The sequence below is a fragment of the Triturus cristatus genome, chromosome 8 (genome assembly GCF_964204655.1).
Source record: "Triturus cristatus chromosome 8, aTriCri1.1, whole genome shotgun sequence".
Taxonomy (NCBI): domain Eukaryota; kingdom Metazoa; phylum Chordata; class Amphibia; order Caudata; family Salamandridae; genus Triturus; species Triturus cristatus.
The window spans coordinates 1,622,517,179-1,622,533,167 of record NC_140591.1 but is presented as its reverse complement, the minus strand read 5'-3'; positions in this window follow the sequence as shown (position 1 = coordinate 1,622,533,167).

Below are 15,989 nucleotides of genomic sequence, written 5' to 3'. Positions count from 1 at the left end.
GACCGGCGCCAAAGTTATTCAAAATAGAATGTTGCGGTTTTCCTATGGTAAGAGGGTCCTAACTATAACTACCTACTGGCGACCGCCAGTAGGTAATATATATATATATATATATATATATATATATATATATATATATATATATTCACTGAAAAAGCCATAGGTTTCATGCATGTTATAGTTAGGAATTAGCATTTAAAAAACCTAAGAAATTCACTGAAAAAACCATAGGTTTCAGGGGCGTTATAGTTAGCTGGACTTTTCACGCGTACAAAAGCATTGAAATTCCCCCGTTATAGTTAGTTCAGCTAACTATAACTCGCGTGCCCGCAATGCACTGCTGATGACGTCATATATTACATCACTCATGACATGATCAGTGACATCACTCATGACATCACTGATGACATCTCAAATGACATCACTGGACTAGGTATAGGAATGTTGGTGAATGAGTGGATGTGTATGTGGATCTTAGAATTACTGAATAGATTGTTGTAACTGATATTGGTATGTCCATTGTTTTGAAAATTTTAGTTTCTATTTTTGAATGTGTGTATCAAAGGTTATATTAGGGGAAGAGGAGGTCTGCCACTCTATCACAAGGATGATGTCATCAGTGATGTCATCAGTGATGTCATTTGAGGTGTCATCAGTGATGTCATGAGTGATGTCACTGACCATGTCATGAGTGATGTAATATGTGACGTCATCAGCAGTGCATTGCGGGCGCGCGAGTTATAGTTAGCTGAACTAACTATAACGGGGGAATTTCATTGGTTTTTTACGAGTGAAATGTCCAGCTAACTATAACATGTGTGAAACCTTTGGTTTTTTCATTGAATTTCTTTGGTTTTTTAAATGCTAATTCCTAACTATAACGTGTGTGAAACCCATGTTTTTTTCAGTGAATTTGCAAGGTTTTTTAAATGCTAATTCCTAACTATAACGTGTGTGAAACCCATGGTTTTTTCAGTGAATTTGCAAGGTTTTTTAAATGCTAATTTTTTTTTTTTCTTCTATTTTTTTAAACATATTTTTATTTTAATTTTCTATCCTTTTTTAAAGACTATGGTTAAATTTTAAAAATTCTATAATATGTTTTTTTTAATATATTTTATAAAATAAACATGTAAAATTTATTTGCAATACATTTTTTCCTTTTTTTTATTTTTTTTTTAGTACGCGTACCGTAAGCTTACGGTAAGCGTACGGTTTACGCAACGTCCGTAATTTATCTACGCTGTTTGCGTATATTTACGCAATTTGCGTAGCCGCGCGTACACTGCGTGGGACGTGTACGCGTGTACGCTACACGCGCACGTTACGCGGAAGTGTCGGGGAGTGACTGTTAAGCGCATGCGCGCAAGCGCGTGTCTTTTTTACGCGCATGCGTACTTTTTCCGTAAGCGTACCGTAAGCGTACCGTAAGCGTACGGTAGGTCATGTGATCATGAAACACAACTTTTGATTGGTTGAAACTACTTTCAGTTCTAGAACTCTCCTACACCACACCCATTCCCCTCATTTCTGCTTGTGATCCCTTAGGAGAAGGAGCTGGGTTGTCTTTGTGATACGATGGCAGAACAGCAGAGCCCTTCTGAGAGTGAGGCTAGCACTAGCAGCACTACCTTGAGGCAGAGAGCGAGGAAACAAAAGACCTCTTATGTATGGGATTATTTTACTTTTCCTGAAGGCCAGCAAAAGGTAAATGCACCCTTAGTAACTTGTAAGCTGTGTAAGCGTGTACTTTCAAGAGGTAATCCTGACAGGAAGTATTCCTTTGGGAATCATACCATGATGAGACACCTCAAGGATGTACACAGAAGGACACATGCTCGACTTACTGGAGGTAACCCTTCAGTAAGTCAACCAAGCACATCCACAGCAGCTCAGCCTGGACCATCATCTGCAGGGCCGAGTCCTTCTTCTGCAGGTCAGGTGAGCCCTTCATCTGAGGGGGGAGCATCTCCTTTTGCTGGCCCTCTGGAAATTAACCCTCGATTTCTGAGGGTTGATATTCGATGCGCCTCTTGTCATGATCTAATTTGTCATAGGGAGACCAGTGTTTCCCTAGTGAACAACAAAATAGATCAGCACACTTGTCGCAGAGACTAATTTTCCCAATCTTTCTTTCCTCTGTCCCTGCATGAACACAACGGCTCTTTTAAGAGCCAACCTTATCTTTCATCTTTTTTTTATATATGTTTTTAAAAACTTTTTTTTTTTTTTTTTACCGTACGCGTATTTTTTTTTTTTTTTTTTTAAAAACACTAAAAATCAATTATCACATTACAAGGTCCTTGAGAGACTACAATTAAAAACTGAAAATGTGATTGTAGAGAAGTAGAAAAAAAGGAACCATGATACTATTGACTTACCATACCCGCTCAAAAAAATATTTATTCATTTGTTTTTTTTAAAAATTGCTTTAAAAATGGTTCTAGGTTTTGAAAATTTTCTATATCAATCTGAAAAAAAAGAAAAAAGTATTAATATTTTTTAAAACATTTTATAATACAGTACACATATTTACATATTTATCAAAAAAAAATGTTTGCCTTATTTTTGCTGTTTTCAGAATATATTGCATTTCACTATAAATTGTGAAAGCAATTGCATTCATCATTTAACAGCGGGCAAAAAAAAAATAACAATCTCAAAGATTGTATTAAAAAAGCCCAGAATCTCTTTTTACTTAAACTTAACAATATAGAAATGCATAGTATTCTAAAAAATATCATCTAATATCAATACTTATTTCTTTAAAATACCGTCTGATATTTTTGTTTCAGAAGTATAATCACAATATTATATCTCAAATAACTCCACAATACATCTGGTTCCATTTTCTTTAGGCCAAATAGTAATTTTAAAATTCTTTTTTGTTTAAATTTCCAATGGTAATCCAATAAAATTCTAAAGTTTAATTTGTACAGATCTCACCGATTCTCTGTAACATATTGGTTCCCGAAAGATTTATTAATAACTTATTAAGTCCACAATAGAATTGGTTACCTTTCCGCATGGACAAATAGTAATTTAAAAAATCTTTTTTGATAAAATTTCCAATGGCACTCCAATAACATTCCAAAATTTAAATTGTGCAGATGTTACCGATTTTCTCTAAATTTTTGGTTTTCGAAAGTTTCATTAAAAATTAAAAAAGTCCACATTACAATTGGTTATCTTTCCATTAGGCCAAATGATAATTTAAAAAATCTTTATTTTTGAAAATTCCAATGGTAATCCAATAAAATGGTATAATTGTTTTGTCCAGATCTTGCCAAGTCTCTCTAAAATTTAGGTTTCAGGAAGATTAGATAGGAATTTGCTAAATCAAAAGGCAAACGTTGCTTAAAAACCAATTGGGAATCATTACACAGTGTCCAGCCTTTTTCACATTTAAGATAAACTGTGTAATGTCCAGAAGTAACAGTAGGTCCTTCATGGAAAATTATTGCAACAGTTACAAAAGTTTTTCCTGAAATTGATAATTGCTGTCCTGTAAACTTCTTTATTAAAGTATCCAATTTTGAACCATCAGCTCTACATCGTTGCATCATTAAAATTACATACTGTCCGTATTCCTTTAAAATTAACGTTGAAAACATGTCAGATTGACACTCACCGCATTGCATGCTATGATTAGCATCTTTAACTAATTTAGCAAAAGTGACTGTTTTACTCTCTGGCAATGTCAAATAAATAAACCTTTCATTATCAACATTAGAGCCACATATATTATAACAGTTTTCACAACTATGTTCCCATTTATAAGAGAGACCAAATAAATTATCAATTGCAACTTCTTCTTCTTCCAGTACCTGAAGAAAAAACATCAAAAATTCGTGTGCGTCTTGCTGTTCATTTTGAGAAAACTGTGTTCGTCCTGAACATACATCTAAAAGTTTTCTAATTTCAGTAGCACTTTCTATTTTAGTTTTATCAATACTCAGCTTTTCAAAAAGGAGACTCAGCTCAGAACAGAATCTTTTTCCCTGATTTACTATTATCTGCTCTTGCAAACTTTCCAGATAAAATGCAACATTCAGCACTACATTAGCGTAGCAGTTGACACCAGAGCTATTTTCAAAATGACATCCTACAACCTGTTCTTCTTTTTCCTTACTCTTTTTGATTGCAATTACATCACTCCTCTTTTTTTTCCTCCTCTCTACATCTTCATTACAGATATTCTCATTTCTCCTTTTACGAGAAACTACACGTTTCTCCAACACAGGATACTGACCTAAATGAGGAGCATAGCTTCTTCTTAATCTATTATACTCCTTTACACAATTTGTATCAGCACTAACTTTTGAGTCATCAAAGTCTATCATGAATAAACCTGATAATGTTTTCACTCGTGACAAAGCAACATATGCCATACCTTCTTTGAACACAGTTGAACCAATGTTGACAAATGCACAATCTACAGTCAATCCTTGAGACTTGTGAATAGTTACAGCATATGCTAGCGAAAACGGAAACTGCTTCCTACGTACATATAAGTCTTTCACAAGCATGAAACGAACTGTACAACGACAAATGTCTTTAACTTCTTCTATCTGATCAAATTTTATTTTTAAACATTCAATTCCATCTTTTTTCTGATAATTAATAAAACCCACAACTCTTCCCATAGCTCCATTAACTAAACCTTTTTCAACATCCAAATTTCTCCTTAAAAATACTCTACAGTTCATGCAAACATATAGATTTTTTTCTAATCCAGCTGTTTTGGAAATGTTCTTCCCTAGTGAATCCAATTTATTTTTCAGTGTGCCTGTTAATGTGACAGTAATTCTTCCATCCTCAATTTTGTCCACTGCTTCCATTTTCCTGATCTCTTCCTTTTCCAATTTCAAAAGCTCCTCATTGAATATTGAGCATTCACGTAGAGTTGGCATTAAGCAGATGACACTTTTGTTTTCTGCAATGTTCTTGTATATCTTCTCTGCAACTATTTCTTCCTTTGGAAATAAATTATGTAGCAGCCGACTCTGTAATGCTTTTTTGCCAACTTCAGTGAGTAGTCCAATTCTGATATCTTTCAGAATACTTCCATATTCTTCATCGCTTGCTTGCCTCATATTAGTAGTAAGTTCCTTGTACTCAAAGAAGGACCAAATATTTGTATTTCCGATGCTTCCCAATGACTTCTTCGTGTCTTCATGTGTGACAGTATTAAACACTGGTTGTCCTTTAACTGGAGTAAGTTGCAAAAGATCTCCAAAAACTATGACGTGTTTTCCACCAAATAACATGTCATAGTCTGTCTTCAGAATTTGCTGCATTCTTAAATGCACAAAGGCAAGCATTAAGTTTGAAACCATGCTCACCTCATCAATAATGAGAACTTGCATCTTCTTCAATACTCTTGAAACTTCCAAGGATGCTTCTCCAGTTAGCTTGTTGTATTGTATTTTGTTCTCATGCTCCACTGGTAACATTAGCAAACGATGTAAAGTGATTCCTTTTATGTTATATGCTGCTAACCCAGTTGGAGCAGTAACCACACAAGACAAAGTAGAATCCGTTTTTTGCTGTAGGTAGCTTCTGATGACTTTAATTAGGAAACTTTTTCCAGTTCCAGCTTGTCCGCTTACATACATCCTGATTGGATGAAATGATGTGCATGAGCACTCTTTTTTTTCATGTAGAAATCCGTGATCAATTTTGTTTCTGATCTCTTCATAAATTTGTTGCTGCTCTTCATTCAGTTGTCTTTCCAAATTTTGTAAGTCTATAAATTCTTCTTGAGCTTGATTCATAGCCGTTTCCACTTCATTCATGGCTATTGATGCTTCATTTTCAACGATTGGTTGTCCTAGGGGATCTTGACTGAGTGTTTCTGAACTTTGGCTGTCCTGAGAACTGTCTCTAGCTATTTCTGCTGCAATTGTAGTTTCCTATTCAATTTCTTCATTTAACATTTGCAGATAACTTGAGAATGTACTGCATTGTATGCTGTCTTTGCAAGCATTAAAAGAATCTTCATAGCTTTGAAATTCTCCCAGTAGTTCATCCTCTGTACGCCATGGTTTAAACAACTGTAAAAGAGCCAAGTAGTAAAATTCCTTCTTGTCAGTAGTGTCGCAACTCAGCTTCCCGTGATTTATCAAACTTCCTTTTGTTTGCTTCACCAAACATCCTTCCTCACCAATGACTTTATATTTTCCATTGTTGATGTCTTCTGCGGCTTTCCGTGAATAAATGTAGTTCTGCAGCACTTCATAGAGACACATGTTCTCCAGATGTTGACTTCTCTTGGGATAATATGTGTCCAACATGTTTGATTTCAAAATATCTGTACTTTCTGGGTCATTCTCGGCCAAATATTCAATTTCTCCAACAGATTTCAGTACCCGATTTCTCATTGCTGCAAGGCCTAAACTTGCCCAAATTATTCTTCTTGATTTCGAGTAGAGACTTGCAGAAGATAACCTATCTGAACATTCGTAGGATCCAATTTCTCGATGCGATAACATCTTCAAACTGAAACTGTACAGCTTCTTACTGACAGTCTTCTTGTGAGAAATCTCTTCCCACATTTCCTTCAATTCTGTTTTTTCTGATTTCGTAATGTAAGACGTTACATATCGAGCAACAGCAATGGAATTGTCAGCTACATACTGTATATCCATGTTAGCGTTCCACATGGATAAAATGACTGGGTTGTAGTCATTTATATTTTTTGATTCTTCTTTTCTTTTTAGGTTGTAGGTATTCTTAGGTGATTTTCTTGTGATAGTATGTCTCACAGCTGACATAAAACTGTTGACTCTTCCTTTTGAAAGAACAGGTCTAGGAAATCCAAATCGACATTTAGTGTAGTATTTATCTTTGCTCTTGTATTTCCGTCGACAGTATTTTCCACACCGATGACTTTGGAAACGTAAAACTTGCTCCTTTAACTTTTTCTCTTCTGTGCTTTTTGGTATAGCACATGTTGCATATTCTTCAATGTAAGATAACACTGCTTCATCAGTATCTGTTCCAAACTTTGGGGCATCCTTGATCCACAACAGCATATGAATATGAGGAGCACCTCTTGCCTGGTACTCTTTTCTCCAAAAGAAATCTACTACTTCTCCAAGAGGTGGATTCTTTTTTATTGTAGATGAAGGACATCATAGCCTCAAATCTATGATTGAAATATCTGCAAACATTAACCGGATCCAATGAGCACAGTTCTCCTGCTGTCTTGTATTCGATGTTTTTAATGTTTGAATTTGCCTCTCGTAGAAAATCCAGTAAATCATCCCAAGCGTACTCAGCACAGCTTAGGGTAACGAACCATGTTGGTGTTCCTAAATTCCGTAACATGCATTTTAATTCACCATGGCGTCGGTACCAATATTCATTTGTCCCACGCTGACAAGCCATCAGATTGATCAGTTGTGTTTCCAAATGATCATCTCGGTGCTGCACTTTCTCCATAAAATCCTTAGCAGACACATTTTGTAAATGTACTCCACTTTTTAAAATGTGATTTACTGCATAAGACAGTGCAGACAAATCACTTTCAAATAAAAGATGGAACAAATAAGGAATACTTTGTCGAAATCTGGGATCTTCAGCATATAGTCTTGTAGTCCGATACTCAGAAGCTGGAATCTGTTCCGGACGTTCATCGTATCGTCCTCCTTTTCCTTTAGGAAACAGCTGGGGAAAACATCGAGCTTCCAAGCTCTCCTCCCATACACTCACGGGAGTTCCTTTTGCTTTCTTCATCTGAAAGAGATCAATATTGTCTCCCATAACTTCTTTTGAATGAAGAGGATGTATGCTAAAATGTTCATAAATTTCTTCTTCCTTTGACTTGTCCACTTTTTCAATTTGTCCAGTTGGTGTTTCTGTGTCTTCTTGTAAATCTTCTTCTTCTTCTTCTTCTATATAAATTGATTCATACCATTTGTTATTCCTTTTCAAATACAAATTTGCTCTTTGTACTTTCCGCACATCTACCAGCTCCTGCCAAATCTTCTTATTCTTTGTAGGTACACCATTAACCAGAATAATTAATGGTTCAGTTTCCAAAGTATCCGCATCAATAGTTTCCATATTTTTTTTCAAATCCAAGGGCAAATACACCACTCTACCTTTTAAACCTCTCAGTAAATCTGAAGGAGGTAATTTACCAGTTTTGGGCTCCATACGTACTATGGTCTGGAACGGATGAACACATTAAATGAGTATAGACTCATATGTATTTAATTCAGAAAGTTCAGCAGGAATAGCATCCACTTCTAAATTTTTATGTACAGCTCTGGTCGGCATTCTATTTTCCTCTAACTTGTTGTAACAGTATTTACAAATACGCTGATCTTCACCCAAATCAAAACAATTTTCAAGAAATATATATGTGGCAAAATCCTTCCACTTATAATTATCTTCATTTTCACTCTTTCTGTAGAGATCAACATTCCTAGTTTGTTTTCTATAATGAGTTCTGCGGCAACAAATACAAGTAAAATTTGGTCTTTCATTAGAGATTATTGCACATTTTGTTATGTGATCATTAAATGTGTTACTTACAGAGGGTTCTACATTCTCTTCCACTTCTTCCTCATTTACTGTGTCCTTCTCTGCACTGTTTTGTTCAGGACCAAAGTAACAAAACTGAATTTCATCAACAACCTTCTCTACATCTGATACCGTTCCTCGGAACAGAGCCCTATTCAATTCATTTAACTTTATTGCTGGACTTTTAGCAAAATACAACCGTCTCACAAACTTTCTCATTTCAGTATGATGAACAGCCAGCATCCTAAAATGATGGAAAACACTATTACACACTTTTCTAGATAGACAAGCCAGAGAATGACCCTGCAAACCAGTATTCTCTCTCACTCTGCATGGATCCAGACTTTGAAGCACCTTAATCTTCTGTTTTATACTTTTTTTACTATATTCTCTTAGAAACTCACGAAATTTGTCAATAGATTCCTGACGCACAGTGCAAATACTACTACAATTCCAAGTGTACACTGGGGCTTTAGGACGTCTCCCCATAGCCTCATCCGCCATCACTTGTACCTCATCTCTTGGAACCATGATCTCCTTCTCCATTATGCAACCATTTTTCACTTCGTAAGCACGACCTCTGGTGTCAACTGCACGCAGCAAACTATTACTTTGAAAATAGCTCTCTTCATTAAAAAAAGGTTCACTACTTGAACTATGCATCCACTTTCCTAAAAACACTTTACAAAAGTTTGTTCTGTTCACTACTCTTTTCCTTTTGCTATGTGATTTCAGTACATTAACCATTTTGTCTAATGTACGCATCCTATTCAAAATTAAAATGAATAGTTTCCTTTTTAATTCTAATGCCTTTGCTGCAATGGCTTCAATTTCTTTTTTTCTTTTATAAAACTTAGCCTTTTGCTTATATTTCTTCACATCCTTTATCAAATTGGACATAACTCTTCTCTGAAACATTTTTCTACGTATCTCTTTAAACGCTGTTTTTCTGTTTATGTAAATCTTTTCAGTTGCAGAAGGTATATTTGCATTAACTAAATTCTCAATTTTTTCCTGTCCTTTTCTTTTCAAAACATTCTTTCCAGTACAGACATTTTGTACATTTTTCCTTTTTTTGAATATGTTTTTTAGAAATTGTTTTGTCTGCTTACCAGAAGATTTTTTCTTTTTCCCAACATGAGCATCTTCTACTAACTTTGGTCCTCCAGTTGTCTTCAAATATAGGTTTTTTTTGTGTGTTTTTTAACTCTGGATTTTGTAGGCATCTTAAATTTTGTTCACTGCTCTTCAGCAATACCTGAAAAAAACTAAAAAAAAAATCCTTTATTTTATTTAAATATATTACTACATTTCTTTTCACAATAGTCACAAAACGTAATTTCTTTGCCAATTTGAAAACACACTTATTACTCTTTTTTTTGGCAAGTGATAATCACTTTTACAGACTGACACATTATAAATCCACTTTTCAGATTTTTTTAAAAGCACATGTCCAAACTGCTTTTTCAGACCACCACCATGTGTAACCTGGGTGACTGCCTACACTCCAGCAAGGGCAACCAGCCTTAGTGATGCTGAATGTATTTGCATTACAGACTGAAACCTCAAACCCCACTCGCTTGTAAATACTGTGCATGATTCTACATGGAAAGCAGCTGGGTGTGTGCTAAGAGTCTGCTTCTGCACCAAAAAATGGCTCCCCCTTTTTCCTACTAATGCAACTGTGAAATCACCAGAGCAAAACGCAATAAATCTCTGCCTGTAATTCCTATTTGCACACAGAGTCATGTTTTCACATTAGTCACAAAACGAATTTTTTTTGCCAATTTGAAAGCACACTTACTGCTCTTTTTTTTTGGCAAGTGATAATCACTTTTACAGACTGACACATTATGAATCCACTTTTCAGATTTTTTAAAAAGCCCATGTCCAGACTGCTTTTTCAGACCACCACCATGTGTATCCTGGGTGACTGCCTACACTCCAGCAAGGGCAACCAGCCTTAGTGATGCTGAATGTATTTGCATTACAGACTGAAACCTCAAACCCCACTCGCTTGTAAATACTGTGCATGATTCTACATGGAAAGCAGCTGGGTGTGCGCTAAGAGTCTGCTTCTGCACCAAAAAATCGCTCCCCCTTTTTCCTACTAATGCAAATATAAAATTACCAGAGTTGTACACAATAAATCTCTGCCTATATTTCCCAACATGTGTAACCTGGGTGACTGCCTACATTCCAGCAAGGGCAACCAGCCTTAGTGATGCTGAATGTATTTGCATTACTGAGTCCAACCTCAAACCCTTAAACTATTCTTTTTTTATACCAATACACCTTAATTTATCGTGAAAACATAGTCCATATTATTTTACATGTTCCTCACATTTAAATTTCTCCCAAAACAGAAAATAATAAACACAACTTCAACAAAAAGAATTACATTTCTATTATTCATTTCTTAATTTACCATATACATCTCCTCTCAAACTCTAAACTCACCTTTAAAATTAGTTAGTTGTGAAAGAAATGTGGCACTCAAACAGCAGATTATCAGAGCCAGGATCTCTGTTCTCTACACCTCTCTCCTCTCAGCAGAACCAGATAATGGCAAAGTTTCCCTCTATTTTTCCACACATATACATGTAAGTTTCAAATCTCAGTGCTTCCCCCTTTTTTTCAAATGTAATCACACATTTCTATTGGTTGAAAACCAACCCTTTTCCAAAAGTACCCTTCCCCCAACTTGACTTCTGCCTAGTACCCTTCCCCCAACTTGACTTCTGCCTGCTACCATAGCAACAGCTCATGGAACACTGCTGTGTGGAGTTAGGTCAGAAGTTCGCCAAACAATGTTTCAATTCCACAGAGCAAGAGTGCTTGACTTTTCAAACCTTACAGCAAATCCATAGTACTTTTCTTTGGTAACACATTTTTCTGTACCAATACAAAACATGCTTCTTTAAATTTACACATACAGCCTAGTTTTTAGTGTAGAATGGTATGAAACAGCCAATCAGTTCTTTTTTTATAAAAAAATATGTATGCCTCTATTTCCAAACTGTCTTTCATTTCTTTTTACCATTCTACTGAATTACACCTCCTGAGTGCATCCAGATCTCCTTTGAAGATGTTCACAGTGTGGATTGTAGGACACAGCTATGTCTTCTGAAAAGTTTGCAGAGAAAACAGGTATTGTGAGAGACCTTGCTTTGCCAAATGTAGACATTAAATGGATTGGTCAGAGAGGGTTAAAGTGGCACCAATTGATGCCATTGGTGAAATCCTTCATGCAAATCCAACACCCTGACCTCATAATAGTGCACTGTGGTGGCAATGACCTAGGCACTTTGACTGGGGTAGGTCTGGAAATGCTTATGAAGGACACCTTTGCACAACTGTTTTCACTTTTCCCTAAAACTGCCTTTGTGTTTTCCAACATATGCCAAAGGCAAAAATGGAACTGGTCCAATCATTTCTGTCCGCAGATTGACAAAGCAAGAAAGCACGTCAACAAATCTGTTTCTGCTTTCCTCCGTGACTATGGTATGGGTTCCATTTACCACAACAACTTGCGTTACGACATGCAAGACATTTATAGAGGAGATGGTGTGCACTTCAATGATGAAGGGAACAGAGTCTTCCTCTTGAAGCTTAGACTCTGCATCGGTACTTACTTGTAGGTACCACTAAAAAATAACTTCATAAACACAACGGCTCTTTTTAGAGCCCCCTAATATCTAAACTCTTAAATCTGCATTTCATTTCTTTTATTATTTTTTTTTGTTACCGTACGCTTACCGTACGCGTACCCCGTGATTTTTTTTTAAATCAATAAATGTTTTCTTTGTACTTTTCTGTCCTTCTTTGACCCCCTCACAAATGTAAGGGGGTCTGTAACTCTCCTCCTTGCCCCCTTTTCTTGTTATCACTCTTTTTTTTCTGAGTGAAACACACGAAATGGCGGCCGCCGCTTCCTGGTTTCGGCCGATTCGAATGTTTACTAAGATCTAAGAGCCAATCAGAATCGCGCTCGCGCACGCCACCGTACGCGTACGGTAAGCGTACCGTAAGTGTACCGTAAGCTGGCTCAGATATATATATTGATTTAAAGGCTATTTTCTCAGAATCTACTGAACAGATTTACACCAAACCCACAAAAGGCACTTCCTTGACCTGAGGACTACCTCTCTGCCAAATTTCTAGTAATTCTGTTCAGCCGTTCGGGCTGTAGCCCTGTCTAAATGTCCTATGGAAAAATGCATGGGAAAAACGTGTTTTGGGACCCCCCTTTTATCTCAGCCCCCGCTTGACGAACCCCCCCGAGACTTTCAGGAAAGGAGCGGAGCGTAGCGCCCCACCTATTTTGAGAAATTCGCGAGGATTCGTCGACCGGCGCCAAAGTTATTCAAAATAGAATGTTGCGGATTTCCTATGGAAACGTGGTCCTAACTATAACTACCTACTGGCGACCGCCAGTAGGTAATATATATATATATATTCACTGAAAAAACCATAGGTTTCAGGGGTGTTATAGTTAGCTGGACTTTTAACTTGTACAAAACCATTGAAATTCCCCCGTTATAGTTAGTTCAGCTAACTATAACTCGCGCGCCCGCAATGCACTGCTGATGACGTCACATATTACATCACTCATGACATGGTCAGTGACATCACTCATGACATCACTGATGACATCTCAAATGACATTCTGCCGACTTGTTCATATTTTAAGTAGTTCGCACAGACACACGTTTTAAAAACAATAAAGTTCCTAATACCCGCCTTCTCTGAACAGTTAGCTGGCTGCCCCATCCCCCTCCTCCCTATCCTCTGTTGTGTGAATCCATGGACTAGCCTCCTCCCTCCTGCCATGCATGGTCTGATGTGCTGCCACTGCCCTCAATTTAGTATGATGTACCAGTCCACTCCTCCTGCCCTCCATTGCCCAATTCTATGCCCCATCATTGACCTCCTGCTTAAACTCTGTGCTTAGCTTGCTGCCCCTTTTCTCCTTCCCCCTGCCCTCCGATGTCTTTGTGTATGCCCCTGCTCCATCCTTTTTGCCCGCCATGTTCCATGGACCTGCCACTCCTATCTACTCTAAGTGTTCTGTTGAGCTGCCACTCCCCTCCCACCTGCCTAGCATTGTCAGATGACTGTAACCTGTCCCTGCCACCTCCACCCTGCCTGTCCACATGCCATGCCCCTATCCTCTTCCTCCTGTCCTACATGGTCCATTGTACTGCCACACCCTTCTGCCCTCCCTGGTCTGTTGTGCTGCAACTGCTCCTCCTGCCTGCCCCGTGCGGTCTGTTGTGAGGCCCCTTCCCCTGAACTTTCTTGTCTGTGCACAGGTCCTGACCCTCCCGTCTATCCTCCATCGTCCTTTGTGCATGCCCCTGCACCCTCCTTCTTGCCCATCATAGCCATTGTGCTACCATTAACCCTCCCACTTGCCATGCATGGTCTTCTGTGCGGCCATGGCCCCTCCCACCTTCCCTGTGTGGTCAGGTAGCTGCCCCTGAACCCCTCCCACCTTCCCTCCATGGTCTGTGTGTATGCCATCACAGTCTCACTGTTGCTCTTCATGGTGTGTCTTGCTTCTAGTGCCCATCCTGCCTGACCTCCATGGCTATCTTGCTGATCCTGCCCTGCCCCCTTGCCCCCAGCCCTCTGTTTACATGTGCAGACCCCTACTACCTCCCTCCTGGCTTGTCTGTTCCATTGTAATGCCCCTGATCCATCCCTCCTGCCCTTTATGGTCTGTTATGCTGCAGCTTTCTCTCCTGTCTGTCCATTATGGTCCTGCCTCTTGCCCCTCTGTTCTCTGTTGTCCATGTGCATGGTCCTGTCCCCTCCCTCTTGCTTTCTATGGATTGTTGTGCTGCACTCCCGTCCTGCATGCCCTGTGTGGTGTATTGTGCTGCTGCAAACCCCGATGCCAGCCCTGCAGGGTCAGTTTGGTGCACCTCTCCATGTCCCTCCTGTCCTCTGTTATCCAAGTCCATGTCCCTACCCCATTTCCTTCCATGATCCAATGTACCATACTTGCAAACATTTTGAACTTGGTAAGAGGGAGATTTTGAAAAAAAACTGGGGTATTGATTTTCCCCTTTGAGTTACATTGAAAAAGAGGCGATTGTAGATAGGAGACAGATAAAATAAAGCCCATTTGAGCTTAAAAACATTGGACGTTTCCTGGCTGAATCGGGTCTGTTGGCATGTATGGTTGTACTACCATTGCCTCTTCCTTCTGCCCACAATGGTCTATTACATTGCCACAGCCTCTCTTGCAAGTCCTGTATTGTTGGTTTGTTGCCCCTGCCCCCCTTTTCACTGCCCTCCATAGTCTGTTGTGCTGCCACGGCCCTTCCTGCCTGCTCAGTGTGTTTAAATTGTTAGCTTTGCACCCTCCTACCTGCCTTCAATTTTCAGAGTCCGTGCCCCTGGCCTCTGCCTCTCAACAGTATCCTAATGAACAACTAGATTGCTAACATTCTATATTTATTACAAAAGTGTGGAACGCCTGACGTCATCTTGATGTAATCAAAACTGTAATACCTAGAGCATTTCCTTTAGAAATTACATATATGAGAGGGTCTTATTGGCATCAAAATTATGGTTAGTGCTCTAAAAGACTAAAATAAGGACATATTTTCTGAGTTTTCAAATAGCGAGAAAGCACTTTTAAATTATTTGTTACCTTTATGTTTTTTTTATCCAGTTGACCACTTGATTAAATGTTGCACTTAGGGGAGAGGATGTGGTGTTATTTCCAGAACTGCAGACTTTGCAACTGGGGAACCAGGTTGGAGTTTCTGCTTCAGCTCGACATTCTGTGATTCTGGTCAAATCACTTAGTCTCCCCATGTCTACAACCAAAATGAATTTGTTCTTGTGTGATGTAACCAATGCTCATGTAAAGCACTCCAATACCTGACAAGTCTGCACTATATAACACTGCAAAAACACAAAATAATAAGTGTTTTGCACACTTCTGTCATTGGGCTATATTTGGGCGACATCTGGGTGATTTTGGGCTACATTTGGGCTCTTTTGTCTCCGGTGGCCATCTTGGGAGATTTATTTGTTATGAAGTTTCCTAATTTCCTCATGTACTGCAGTCTCCTCAGTAGGAAATGCTTTCAGTTTTTTACTTTGATTCCATCATGAAGGTATTCAGATATGTCACACATTTGCCATAAATTCTGAATGTTAGCACTCTAGTTGCTCATTAGATCACTGTAGTAAAACTACTGTTCACCATGGAAGTCTGCTCCTGGTATTAAAAGTGCATGTTTCAGTCTGCATGTCAGAATTTTTTAATGAAATAGAAGAGGATTTGAGAAGTCACTCAAAATGTGCCCTCATTTTCTTTCTTCAGCATTAATCATAATTTCTATGGCAAAATGAACCCCCTCATTGTGTTCCCTTTTAAATTAAATGTTTTAAGTCTTACCAGATTATTCCAATCAAGATGGCTTCAGGTGTGCCAT